The following is a 15336-nucleotide window of genomic DNA, read 5'->3' on the forward strand; positions in this document are numbered from 1 at the left end:
TCCCCTTTAGAACCCGAAATAGTGCGGTGGGTGAGGCATAGTAAGGAAACTCTTTCGAAGAAAGTGTCGTTTAAATTACTTACATGTGAAGCGGGAAGGAGGCCAGGGTAATCGGAGATGATGGGTACTTTCGTACCATCGTATCTCATCTGATAGAATACTCCATCCTCAAGCTCCACAAATACGCCCAGATCTTCTTCCAATCCAGGGTGAAGGTCCCGGTTGTGACCCTCTAGCTGAGGGGCGGGGCTATGGATCCCCTCGATAGCCTTCCGCCATTCCTGTTGTGAGTGGATAGGTTATTGTCCATGAAAAATGATTCAGGGAGAGGAGTAAAATGGTGGGATCAGAGCTAACCCAGCTAGGTGGATTATACATGGAAAATCCATCTTGACATTGGAGACGAGTGAACTCCTCCTTCTCCCCTTTGTACAGTTCAGCCAATATTTTGGCCAGAGCGGTGGGGGTTTTCGGACCCTTCCAACTGCAGCATGATGCGTCATCTTCCCCATTATAGTGCCACATGGGAAGCCCTCTGTATTGGAGTGGTTGGACCCCTCGCACTATGGAGATCTCCATTACTTCGATTATTGACAAACCGGACCGGGCGAGTGCCTTAATCTTGCCCATCAACTGACCGACTTTCGCGCTATCCTCCTCCTTGAGGCTCTAAGGATGCCAGCTGTCGCATTTCTTCAATGGAGCGCTTGAAAATTTGGGGAGGCCCATTCGGACTGGGTCAGGAAGAGCAATGTCATCAATATAGAACAATTCGGAAGGCCACTCTTCGGAAGCCTTCTTCAGCATGTCGAACAGGTATCCGGTCCCGATGATACGCCACACTCCGGGTCCTCCCACTTTGAATATTGACCCCCCTTGATTACGAGGGACGAGGCAGAATAGTTTTCTCCATAATTCAAAATGGGCCTCACAGCCCAGGAATAACTCACATAGAGCAACGTAACCCGCGATGTGCAGGATGGAGGCGGGAGTGAAACTTTGCAGTTGGAGGCCATAATACTCCAGCAGCCCTCGGAGGAAGGGATGGATTGGAAACCCAACGCCGCTTAGCAAGAAGGGAATGAAGCATACTCGTTCCCCCCTGGACGGATTGGGGAAATTCTCCGCCAGAACCCTGTCATTGAAGGACATTAATCCTGCTCGGACAGGTACTAGATCCGCGGGAGGAAGAAAGCCATGTTTTTGCAGCTTCGTTAGCTGACCATGGGATACAGAGCATCTCTCCCAATCACATTTTTCGGAGCCGTTGGGACGAGAGGAAGAGCTGGGAGCGCTAGCCATGTTGGAGTGGTTCCTCTCAGCGAGCTCTGAGGATTTTTTTTTCGTAGGGTGTGGAATGGATCTAAGAGCTATTCTCTTTAAATAGGCACCTCTCTCGTATGGTTAGGGTGGTATGTTTAAAAATACCCCGATCTCTCGTATTCGCTCGCCACGTGGAGACTGAAGTCGGGAAGGCGTGGAAGCTGATGGGCGCGACATTAAATGGAAAAGCTGAATACCGCTCTTTAAGTCAGGGACTTTGAAGTAATCAGAGGGGGAACCCGCCTTGCAATGCCGAAGACAATCTACGCGTCGGACACCTCATCATTCAAGTCTAGTTGGGGGGCTACTGAGGGAGTCCTGGACTAAGGGGTCCTCGGGCATCCGGACTGTTGGACATGGGCTAGATTATTGGGCCATGAAGATACAAGATGGAAGACTTTTTCCCGTGTCCGGATAGGATTATTCTTTGCGTGGATGGCAAGTCAGGCGGCCGGATATACTATTTCCTTTGTATGTAACCGACTTTGTATAACCCTAGTCCCCTCCAGTGTCTATATAAACTAGAGGGTTTAGTCCGTAGAGACAATCATAATCAGATAGGCTATACTTCTAGGGTTTTAGCCATTACGATCTCGTGGTAGATCAACTCTTGTAACCCCCATACTCATCAATATTAGTCTAGTAGGATGTAGGGTTTTACCTCCATCGAGAGGGCCCGAACCTGGGTAACATTGTGTTCCCTGTCTCCTGTTACCATCGACCTCAGATGCACAGTCCGGGACCCCCTACCCGAGATCCGTCGGTTTTGACACCGACAGCGGACGAGGGAGTCAGTGATGGGCCTACACTGTGGTGGCCGAGGGCACCGGTTAAGTAGATCCGGTGCGGTGGACCATGATGGCAGCCAAGGAGATATGGAGTGGTGGACAAGCCATTCGCTGAAGTGGCTTCGGTGAAGTGGTGAGTTGGCAGTTGGGGGTTCCAAGGTGCGGAAGGTAGATTCGGCGGGGTGTGAGGTCCACCGCTGCGGCGGAGGACTAGATTCAGTGGCTTGGCGTGGTTGGGGGTCGGGGAGGGGAAGGGGAGGGGCTCTGGGAAGAATGTTGGGGGCAAAGAGGGGAAAATAATGGAGTTACCAAAGCATCCCTTTTGCATTCATGTGGCAGGGGTAAAATAGGAATATCACAGGGCTAAACTTTCAGGCATGAGATATTTCGATGTGAGCGGGAAGTTTAAAAGCTTTTGGTGCCTGAAATTATAAGTGTTCTGCTCTTGTACGGCCGACTATGATATCATGGCCGATAATTTATTTATTTTTGCACGCAAAAAGTGCAAGTTTTGAAAATCAATGTCTCCAACTCAAAACTTAGATTGTCCATTCAATTCAAATATAGATCATTGATCTAGTACAAGCAAATACCATCATACTGTCCAATTCAAATGAAATTCCAAATGTGTTCATCCTAAATATGATGACAAAAGCAAAATTGTGTATGTGTATGAATAAAGTGGATGATTATAAAGTTTGAACATGCGCGTATGTGTATATCTCTAGGTTTGATATATGAATTTGAAATCACGAAATCCTGGCTTAAAAATGTACCTCCGTTTAAATGAATTACAAAAGCTAATGATGGAGTCGAATTCCAAAATTCCAATCTTAGGTTTGTAATTCTAGTATATCAAGGTATATCACGCATGTTCAAAAGTATCGTTATCTCATAGTCCAAACTGTGAAACAAATTGATCAACCATGAGTGCACACACTATTGACCATATATATCTCAATTATGCTAAAGTCCCTCAAATATAGACACCTCACTCTTTATCTGAAGCCAACCAACCCCCAAACCCCACCCCCCCCCCCCCCCACACACACACAAAAGTCGTTCTCTCCCCTAGACACGAACACACGAGCACATTAACACCCCCTCTCTTCCAAATTCCGGACCCCAATATAGGTCTCTATCTCTTTATCTCTTGGGCATGCACACATCTCTTCCCCCACTCTCTAGGTCACCCGACATCTCTTTTTCCCAAGCACAAGCACTACCCTAGTTATGTGTGGTTCTCGCACACTCACCTCACACACCGCCCCACTACAAACAAGCACACTTTGTCTCCATGACTCTTTCCATAGCTCCCTAATGTATCATCATTCTCCATCTCGCACGTTGTTCTCTACACCATCTATTCTAGATCTCTCATGAAGTCCCTATCACACACATGATGACTCGCTTCCCTTGCGTCTCCGTACATAGGCCTCGAACAACATCAACATTGTTTCCCTATCTATGCGCCACTTATGGACACAAACGGCCCCTCTCTCCCCCCCTCTCTTCCTCTCTCTCTCTCTCTCTGTAGCTACCTCTCTCCCACACTCACTCGATGTCTCTTCCAAATAGTCTGCTCCCCGCCCGCACCCATGCTATCCCGCTACTACACATGCCTTTGTCTCTCTTTGACACACATGTCACACCATTCCCCCTTCCCTTATACTAGGTTTACATCATTAGTGGTCTCTCTACTCCACATACACACACTCCCTCTCACACACAAACGCGCGCACAAACACACATAGACACGCACAAACACCCATCTATTTGGATCCTTCTTTTAAGACACACACCCTTGCATATTCTCTCCAGCTCTAGGTATGTATATACCCCCCTCTCCAGCTCAGATGCACACCAAAATTCTCCGTCTCTCTAACTCACACATCTCTTCACATGTCCGCACATGTATCTCACACACTAACTCTCTGATTATGTCTCTGTGTCTCCATGTTACACAACACAAAGCCCCATGTACATGTCTCTCTCTATCCTCCACACAAAAAATCTCTTATCATTGCCTCAGTCTCTAGACATATCGCACATGCATATTGTCTCTCTCTCTCTCGCATACACTCTCAACAAGGGTTTCCCCGTGAATAACTTACCGTCTATTCATCAACAATCGTGGCAGTACGACAAACACGAGACGTGAAAAAGAATAAATCTACACATGCGTAGACCACCTAGTATGACTAATAGGACTAGAGCAAGCTGAAAGCACGCCACCATCACCCCATCCTTATCGGCGACGGGAAAACATTTGTTTTACACAGTCGAGAAGTCATTGTGCTAAGGCCCCACACGCTGAGCCGTTGAATAGAATGTAGATCCTAGTTTATGGAAACAAGTATCGGTAATATGTCTGTATCTCCATACTTATATTTCTTCTCTTATATAAAAACCGAGTTGGTGATGATTGTACGCATGCCGTCTTGCAATATAGATCGTCCGATCTATATCTGACGGATGGAAATTAAACTAAAACATACCCGCACCTTTTTCCACATTTACAGACAAGGCCTTTCCCTCGTTCATCCTTATCTCCAACAACCTCATTGTTGAGAAATTAAAAAAGGAAGCCTCTAGAACAAACTGGCCTGGTGGCCACTGCCGGCGTCGTCCATCCCCATGCCTCCGCTCAGTCCGATCACCAATCACCACCATGCCCTGCTCCTCTTCACCTTATCTCTCTTTCTCGAGATATCAATAGTTTTTACACATGGGATTACTCCCGCATGGGTCAATCACAACAAGTTGTTTTATAAAAAAATGCATCTTGATGTTCCATGCAATGCATGGACATCTTGCTAGTACTCCTACAGAATACTAAGTTGGTGATGATGGTGTGTCTGCCATCCGTCATTTCTGACCATTAGATCTACATCTAACGACTGTGAGGTAAGTTGTTGCCTTTTCTCACCAACATCCCACTTCTCTACCAATTTGCAGAAAAACCCATAATTAGTATCTTAAAACCAACCACATCCCTCCCTCACCTCACCAAAACAGCCCAGGGAATATATTCTGATTGAAACATAATATATCTCTATGATAATACGTATATCAAAATTAGAGTGTTTTGTATCAAGTTTGTGAATAAGTATTATTCTAATTATGATCCGTTGCAACGCACGTGAACATTGCTAGTATTTCCAACCATGCAAAAACTGCTAGTATTTCCATAGTTTTGAGTTTTCCATCAAGATATTAGTCACTCATGGTTGATATTTACTTTCAATCACGTACACATAGGCACTACGTAACTAGCCTTGCTTATTGGTTTCCAAAGCTTAACTTTCACTCCTACTTAGAATATATATAGTATTTAACAAAAAACTACCACCTTCAACTAACCCTAGGAAGAAACTATTGTATAAAAAATAGCAAAAACATACCCAAATTTGTTAATCCGCGCCAAAAACTACTACCTAGTGTCGCTTAGGCTCGTTTAAACCCATTTATGACCGGGTTGGCCCACACGTCCGTGCTGACGAGGCAGCTTAAACCAACACATTTTTTTTGACCGTTGACACGACGAACCAACATCTGACCTTCTATCCTGTTATTCCCCCTCAAATCAATATTTTTCATGAACATTACTTCAAACAATACTGATGCGTGTTCGTCAGTGGCGCCGGTGATGAGCGAGTTGGCCGCCGCTCCGCCGGACGGGTTGGACACCGCACTGGCCTTCGCACGGGTTGGCAGGCTGGCCCGAGCGTGACTCACGCACGAGCAAGCTGCCGCGCTGGCCTTCTCTCAAGCCAAATGGCTGGCCTTAGCGTGGTGTGTGCGAGCAAGCCGGCCCGCCGCCGTGCCAATCTAGCCAGAAAACCTTGTAGGCAAGCAGCTAGACGGAGCTATCTTGGCTAGATAGCGGCCGCGAGCGCCGGACGGAGCTGGCATCCGGGCTGTCGCAAGATGGGCTCCGCACCGCCGGTGGTTTTGACCTGGCCTTCTGCCGGCAATAGTAGCTGCGTCCCATGGCCGAGGATGACTAGGTGGACGGGCCGGAGGTAGGAGGTCACTCGAGGATTTTTGTGCAGACTGACATGTAGGTCCCACAAGTCATAACGCCTAACTTGTCAGTCGAATAGAAGGCGTTGACTTAAGGGGCAACATGGGTTGAAACGTGCCTATAACGGCACTTTGTAGAGTAGTCGTTTCTTGGTAGGGCTGGTTGGTAAGGGAATGTACAATGGTTGATAACGTAGTTTTATCTTAAGTCTGCCACGTACGCAAGTGGTAGTAGTTTCTTGGCATCATTAGTGGTTTCTTGTACGGAACAATGTATTACTGGCGACAAAAGGCGATTCTAGGTTGTGTCGTACTCCAACGAGTACTACTAGTGGTCGCGGGAGTGTATACCTCGTTTTGTGGGTTCGATCCCGGTCGAACGCACTGCGGCCTTTTTATATAGTAACTTCGTTGCGAGCCAATATTGTACACAGGTAGTTTGAGTTTTGAAGTCGAACGGACATGTCACACCACAATCTGGGTGCACTGGATAGCCCAGCCACGTGAACGGGTTTTCCTTCCCATCATCTCATGGCTCGCGTGCTCGCCCTAGCTGCACCTCGCTTGCAGCTTCCTCATCAGGTAGTAGCATATTTAAACTAGCGCCTCCCAATTAAGCCCGAGGAGCCGAAAAAGCCTGGCGCGGCATTGGGAACTATGCAATATGGCTTTGTACGTAAAGTGCTAGTACTCTACTACTATGTAGCTTGTGGCTTTGCACGCATGGACTTCACTCCATTATCGGCTCTATAAAAGAAATTCCTCTTGACATGATTTTTTTGTTTTGAAACAGAGGAAAAAGCTTTGCCTCATCTCATTCATAAAGAAGGAACTACTAACAAAGTTCGATGAGATCCATTACACCTCCACAAATGGAAGCGAAAAGCCTAGTCTCGCTATATCAAATAACTCAAATGTTCTGCCCCCGCAGTAACCGCCGCTGATAAACAGGCTGCTAGTGTGTGTGTGAGAGGAGCGGCTGAGTAGGCCAGCTACGTGCTTGAATAGAGCACCGAGAGTACCCACTACGCAGGTGTACTTTCCCTGCATTCATAGTACAACGATGGTTCTAGAGAACAGTACTACCCTCCACTTCCAAGTGTAGCTCCTTGGCCCTGAGATTCAAGAGTTCAAAACTGGTGCACTATACTAGAAGTACAGTACATCGCACTACTAGTTGAGAAATTAGTACTAGTACTGCTACAGTACAAGTACGTAGTAAATAATAGCCTCACCCCTTCGCTAAGGAACGATCGAGGAGATATAGTTGGAAGGGACGAGGCCCTGCGGTTACTACGTGATGACCCACAAGTATAGGGCATCTATCGTTGTCCTTTCGATAAGTAAGAGTGTCGAACCCAATGAGGAGCAGAAAGAAATGATAAACGGTTTTCAACAAGGTATTCTCTGCAAGTACTGAAATAAGTGGTAACAGATAGTTTTGTGATAAGATAATTTGTAATGAGCAACAAGTAACAAAAGTAAATAAAGTGCAGCAAGGTGGCCCAATCCTTTTTGTAGCAAAGGACAAGCCTGGACAAACTCTTATATAAGGAAAAGCGCTCCCGAGGACACATGGGAATATCGTCAAGCTAGTTTTCATCACGTTCATATGATTCGCGTTCGGTACTTTGATAATTTGACATGTGGGTGGACCGGTGCTTGGGTGCTATTCTTACTTGAACAAGCATCCCACTTATGATTAACCTCTATTGCAAGCATCCGCAACTACAACAAAACTATTAAGGTAAACCTAACCATAGCATGAAACATATGGATCCAAATCAGCCCCTTACGAAGCAACGCATAAACTAGGGTTTAAGCTTCTGTCACTCTAGCAACCCATCATCTACTTATTACTTCCCAATGCCTTCCTCTAGGCCCAAATAATGGTGAAGTGTTATGTAGTCGACGTTCACATAACACTACTAGAGGCCACACAACATACATCTCATCAAAATATCGAACGAATACCAAATTCACATGACTACTAATAGCAAGACTTCTCCCTTGTCCTCAGGAACAAACGTAACTACTCACAAATCATAAACATGTTCATAATCAGAGGGGTATTAATATGAATATAGGATCTGAACATATGGTCTTGCACCAATTAAACCAACTATCATCAACTACAAGGAGTAATTAACACTACTAGCAACCTACTAGCACCAATCCCGAACTTGGAGACAAGAATTGGATACAAGAGATGAACTAGGGTTTTGAGATGAGATGGTGTTGATGAAGATATTGATGGAGATTGCCCTCTCCTGATGAGAGGAGCGTTGGTGATGACGATGGCGATGATTTCCCCCTCCGGGAGGGAAGTTTCCCCGGCAGAACAGCTCTGTCAGAGCTCTAGATTGGATCCGCCAAGGTTCCGCCTCGTGGCGGCGGAGTTTCGTCCCGAAAGGTTACTTCTTTTTTTTCTCGAGAAAGACTTCATATTGGAGAAGATGGTCATCGGAGAGCCACCAGGGGGCCCATGAGGTAGGGGGGCACACCCTAGGGGGGGCGCCCCCACCCTCGTGAGAAGGGTGTGGGCCCCCTGGTCTTCATCTTTGGCGAAGATTTTTCATTATTTATTATAAGGTATTCCGTGGAGTTTCAGGACTTTTGGAGTTGTGCAGAATAGGTCTCTAATATTTTCTCCTTTTCCAGCCCAGAATTCCAGCTGCCGGCATTCTCCCTCCATATGTAAACCTTGTAACATAATATGGAATAACAGCCCAAATAAGAGAGAATAGCTATAAGTATTGTGACATAATATGGAATAACAGCCCATAATGCAATAAATATCGATATAAAAGCATGATGCAAAATGGACATATCAACTCCCCCAAGCTTAGACCTCGCTTGTCCTCAAGCGAAAGCCGATAACAATAAATATGTCCCCATGTTTAGAGGTAGAGGCGTTGATAAAAATAAAATACGGACATGAGGGCATCATGATTATTCTCATAACAACAACATACATAGATATTGTCATATGATTACTTGTGTTCAAGTGATGATCTATTCACAATGCAAAAGTATGAATCAGAAACCTTATTGAGAACCAACAAGCTATAACCTCATTCATTGAAGCAATTGCAATTTATCATAACATCAGAAAGAGTCTATGTCAGAGCTAAAAAGCAAGTCCACATACTCAACTATCAGCTAGTCTTTCATAATTGCTAACACTCACGCAATACTTGTGGTTACGGAGTTTTAATCGGACACAGAGAAAGATAGGGGCTTATAGTTTTACCCCACAACCTTTTACCTCGAGGGTAATGTCAACAATAATAACTCATGCCCCCCTGCATCCAATTAGATATATCTATCAGGATCTTTCCAACACACTGTGCTTGCCAAAGGATGAAATGTAAAAAGGAAAGGTGAAGATCACCATGACTCTTGCATAAGGTAGAAGATAATCATAAAAGATAGGCCCTTCGCAGAGGGAAGCAGAGGTTGCCATGCGCTTTTATGGTTGGATGCACAAAATCTTAATGCGAAAGAACGTCACTTTATATTGCCCCTTGTGATATGAACCTTTATTATGCAGTCCGTCGCTTTTATTACTTCCACATCACAAGATCGTATAAAGCTTATTTCTCCCACACCAATCAATCATACATATTTAGAGAGCAATTTTTATTGCTTTGCACCTATGACAACTTACTTGAAGGATCTTATTCAATCCATAGGTAGATATGGTGGACTCTCATGGCAAAACTGGTTTAAGGGTATTTGGAAACACAAGTAGTATCTCTACTTGGTGCTGAGAATTTGGCTAGCATGAGGGGGAAAGGCAAGCTCAACATGTTAGATGATCTATGACAACATACTTTATCTCGGATATAAGAAAACATAACCCATTACATTGTCTTCCTTCTCCTGCATCAACTCTTTAGCATGTCATATTTTGATGAGTGCTCCCAATCATAAAAGATGTCAATAATAGTATATTTATATGTGAAACCTCTCTTTCCTTATTACTTCCTATTAATTGCAACGATGACCAAATCTATGTATGCCAACTCCCAACAACTTTTAATCATCACACTCTTTCTATGTGAAGTCATTACTATCAATAAGATCAATATGAACTTTTGTTTATTCTTATTCCTTTTCTCTTTTCTTTTATTCACTGAAGATCATAGCAAGAAAATCAATCCCTTGACTCAACACTAATCTTTATTATATAGCTCACGGACTTGACTACATAGAGAGATCATAAAGCAAAACTTAAAACTAGATCATGCCATAAACTTTATTCTACTAGATCAAAATACTACTAATAGGATCGAACTAAGGAAAATGGTAAAGATAGGAGTTGTGATTGTGATACGATACCAGGGCACCTCCCCCAAGCTTGGCAGTTGCCAAGGGGAGTGCCCATACCCATGTGATTATGTCTCCTTCTTTGTTGTTGGGGAAATATTCTTGGCGATGATTCCTCTCAGAATATGATTCTCCTCCTCTAGCTTGTTGACTTGCTGCTTGAGGTCCATTTTTTCCTTACGAAGCTTTCCTGTTACGGCTAAAGCTCCTTGCACCCAAGGGTGTTTCATAGCTGCGGGAGAACAAGTGACACTCCTCTTCATATTTTCATAAGAAAGAAATCTAACATTGGAAGGGATAACCGAGTTTGGAATAGCTGAGCTCTGTAGTTCCCCCATCGTGAACCCAGCTCGGAAGCGAGAGGTGACTTCTTGATCCTCCATGGCATCTACCCTCATTAAGTCAACCTCCATCTCTTCCTCCGTTGCTGGACCAAAGTGGTCAGGGTCGCTATTTGCCCTTGGTTCCGGTGCCGGATTAGATACCCAGCTCTCCCCGACTGACTCTTGAGAAGACATCTTGCTCTATTCTGCAGCAGCAACAGCTCGAAACAAAAACAGAAGATAATTGCGTGATACGGGAGTCAAAACCTTCAGGAGAATATATAGTGAATTTTTACCGACCAGAATACGTATCGTGCAAGAAAACGGAGTCCGGAAGACACACGAGGTGCTCACGAGGTAGGGGGCGCGCCCTCCACCCTCGTGGGGCCCTCGTGTCCTTCCCGTACTGCTACTTAATTTTCTATTTTTCTAAATATTCCAAAGCGAAGAAATATTGCCTTCAAAATTGTTTTGGAGTCGGTTTACTTACCGTACCACATACCTATTCCTTTTCGGAGTCTGAAACGTTCTGGAATGTGTCCCTTATGTATTCCTCCTGGGTTACGGTTTCAATAATATTGTTTTCAATATTTATGAGATTACCTGAGATATAATGTTTAATTCTTTAACCGTTTACCACCTTCGGATTTGTGCCTTCGAAGTTGTTGATTTTTATGGCACCGGAACGATAGACCTCCTCGATAACATAGGGGCCTTCCCATTTAGAGAGAAGTTTCCCTGCAAAAAATCTTAAACGAGAGTTGTATAGCAATACATAATAACCTACATTAAACTCACGCTTTTGTATCCTTTTGTCATGCCATCTTTTAACCTTTTATTTAAACAACTTGGCATTTTCATAAGCTTGGGTTCTCCATTCATCAAGTGAGCTAATATCAAATAACCTCTTTTCACCGGCAAGTTTAAAATCATAGTTGAGCTCTTTAATAGCCCAATATGCCTTATGTTCTAGTTCGACAGGTAAGTGACATGCTTTTCCATATACCATTTTATACGGAGACATACCCATAGGATATTTATAAGCAGTTCTATAGGCCCATAATGCATCATCAAGTTTCTTGGACCAATTCTTTCTAGACCTATTGACAGTCTTTTGCAAAATTAATTTGAGTTCTATATTACTCAATTCTACTTGACCACTAGACTGTGGGTGATACGGAGATGCAATTCTATGATTGACGTCATATTTAGCAAGCATTTTACGGAAAGCACCATGAATAAAATGTGAACCACCATCAGTCATTAGATATCTAGGGACTCCAAACCTCAGAAAAATAACTTCTTTAAGCATTTTAATAGAAGTGTTATGATCAGCACTACTAGTTGGAATAGCTTATACCCACTTAGTAATGTAATCAACAGCAACTAAAATATGTGTATATCCATTAGAGGCAGGAAAAGGTCCCATATAATCAAAGCCCCAAACATCAAATGGTTCAATAACAAGTGAATAATTCATAGGCATTTCTTGACGTCTACTAATATTACCAATTCTTTGAAATTCATCACAAGATAGGACAAACTTACGGGCATCCTTGAAGAGAGTAGGCCAATAAAAACTGGATTGCAATACCTTATGTGTAGTTTTATCTCCCGCGTGGTGTCCTCCATAAGTTTCGGAGTGGCACTTGCGTAGGATCTGTTACTATTCATGCTCAGGTACACAACGTCTAATAACACCATCTACTCCTTCTTTATAAAGATGTGGATCATCCCAAAAGTAATGTCTCAAATCATAGAAGAACTTTTTCTTTTGTTGGTATGTGAAGCTAGGTGGTATGAATTTAGCAACTATGTAATTAGCATAATCAGCATACCAAGGGGTACTATGAGAAGTACTTATGACATTTAATTGCTCATCAGGAAAGCTATCATCAATAGGTAGTGGGTCATCAAGAACATTCCCTAACCTAGATAAGTTGTCTGCAACGGGGTTCTCAGCTCCCTTTCTATCAACAATATGCAAATCAAATTCTTGTAGCAAGAGAACCCATCTAATAAGTCTAGGTTTAGCATCTTTCTTCTCCATAAGATATTTAATAGCAGCATGATCAGTGTGGATAGTTACTTTAGAATCAACAATATAAGGTCTGAACTTATCACAAGCAAATACAACTGCTAAAAGTTCTTTTTCAGTAGTAGCATAATTTCTTTGAGCATTGTCTAGAGTCTTACTAGCATAATGGATAACATTTAATTTCTTATCAACTCTTTGCCCTAAAACAGCACCTACAGCATAATCGCTAGCATCACACATAATTTCAAAGGGTAAATTCCAATTAGGTGGCTGAATAATAGGTGCAGAGACTAATGCTTTCTTAAGTATTTCAAATGCTTCTACACAATCATCATCAAAGACAAATGGTATATCTTTTTGTAATAAATTAGTCAGAGGCCGAGAAATTTTTGAGAAGTCCTTAATGAACCTCCTATAAAATCCGTCGTGACCAAGGAAACTTCTTATACCTTTAATGTCCTTGGGACATGGCATCTTTTCAATAGCATCAACCTTGGCTTTATCAACTTCTATACCTCTTTCAGAAACTTTATGCCCCAAGATAATACCTTCATTAACCATAAAGTGGCACTTTTCCCAATTCAAGACAAGATTATTTTCTTCACATCTCTGCAAAACTCGATCAAGATTGCTCAAGCAATCATCAAAAGAAGATCCATAGACGGAAATGTCGTCCATGAAAACCTCACAAATCTTTTCACAAAAGTCAGAGAATATAGCCATCATGAATCTTTGAAAGGTAGCAGGTGCATTACATAAACCAAAAGGCATACGTCTATAAGAAAAAGTACCAAAAGGGCATGTAAAAGTAGTCTTTGATTGATCTTTAGCCGACACAGGTATTTGAGAGAAACCAGAATAACCATCTAGAAAGCAGTAATGTGTATGTTTGCATAATCTTTCTAGCATTTGATCGATAAAAGGTAAGGGGTAATGATCTTTCTTAGTAGCCTTATTTAATTTGCGGAAATCAATTACCATCCTATAACCTGTAATAATTCTTTGTGGAATCAATTCATCTTTATCATTAGGAACAACAGTAATACCTCCCTTCTTAGGGACACAATGAATAGGACTTACCCACTGACTATCAGCAACGGGATAAATTATACCTGCCTCCAGAAGCTTTAGTATTTCTTTTCTTACCACTTCTTTCATTTTAGGATTCAGACGTCATTGAGGATCGCGAACTGGTTTGTCATCTGCTTCCAAATTTATTTTATGTTGACATAGAGTGGGACTAATGCCCTTAAGATCATCAAGAGTATATCCAATAGCAGCACAGTGCTTCTTCAGAGTTTTCAATAATCTTTCTTCTTCATGCTCTGAAAGGTTAGCACTAATAATAACAGGATATATCTTCTTTTCATCAAGATAAGAATATTTAAGATTATCAGGCAACGGTTTAAGCTCAAACACGGGATCACCCTTAGGTGGAGGGGGATCCCCTAGGATTTCAACAGGCAAATTGTGTTTCAGCATAGGTTCCTGTTTAAACAATACTTCATCTATTTCCCTTCTTTCATTAATAAACATATCATTCTCATGGTCTAGCAAATATTGTTATAAAGGATCATTTGGAGGTACGTCAATAGAAGCAAGACCAATAATTTCATCCTTACTTGGCAATTATTCTTCATGGTGTTGTTTACTAAATTTAGAGAAATTAAACTCATGAGTCATATCATCCAAGCCAATAGTAACAACATCCCTTGTGCAATCTATGGTAGCATTAACAGTATTTAAGAAGGGTCTACCAAATATAATGGGGCAAAAGCTATCTTTTGGGGAACCAAGAACAAGAAAATCAGCAGGATGTTTAGTTTTCCCACACAAGACTTCAACATCTCTAACAATTCCCATTGGTGAGATAGTATCTCTATTAGCAAGTTTAATAGTAACATCAATTTCTTCTAACTCAACAGGTGCAATGTCATGCATAATTTCTTTGTATAAGTCAATAGGTATTGCACTAGCACTAGCACCCATATCACATAAGCCATGATAACAATGATCTCCTATTTTAACAGAAATAACAGGCATGCCTACCACAGGTCTAGGTATATCTGTATCACGGGGTTTAGCAATTCTAGCAGTTTCATCACAAAAATAAATAGCATGCCCATCTATATTATCAGACAAGAGATCTTTAAGAATAGCAATATTAGGTTCAACTTTAACTTGCTCAGGAGGTGTATATGTTTTAATATTGCTTTTACGAACCACAGTTGAAGCTTTAGCATGATCCTTTATCCTAACAGGGAAAGGTGGTTTCTCAACATAAGAAGTAGGAACAATAGGATCATTATAAGTAGTAGTCTTTTCTTCAACTTTAATTGGTGAACTACTTTTACTTCTATGGGAGGATGATATTTAAACCACTTCTCCTTAGGGAGATCAACATAAGTAGCAAAATATTCATAGAAAGAAGCTACTATCTCAGAATCAAGTCCATATTTAGTGCTAAACTTACGGAAAATATCGGTATCCATAAAAGATTTAACAC

Source organism: Triticum urartu, chromosome 4A (genome assembly GCF_056163025.1).
Source record: "Triticum urartu cultivar PI428250 chromosome 4A, HENAU_Tu73, whole genome shotgun sequence".
Classification (NCBI taxonomy): domain Eukaryota; kingdom Viridiplantae; phylum Streptophyta; class Magnoliopsida; order Poales; family Poaceae; genus Triticum; species Triticum urartu.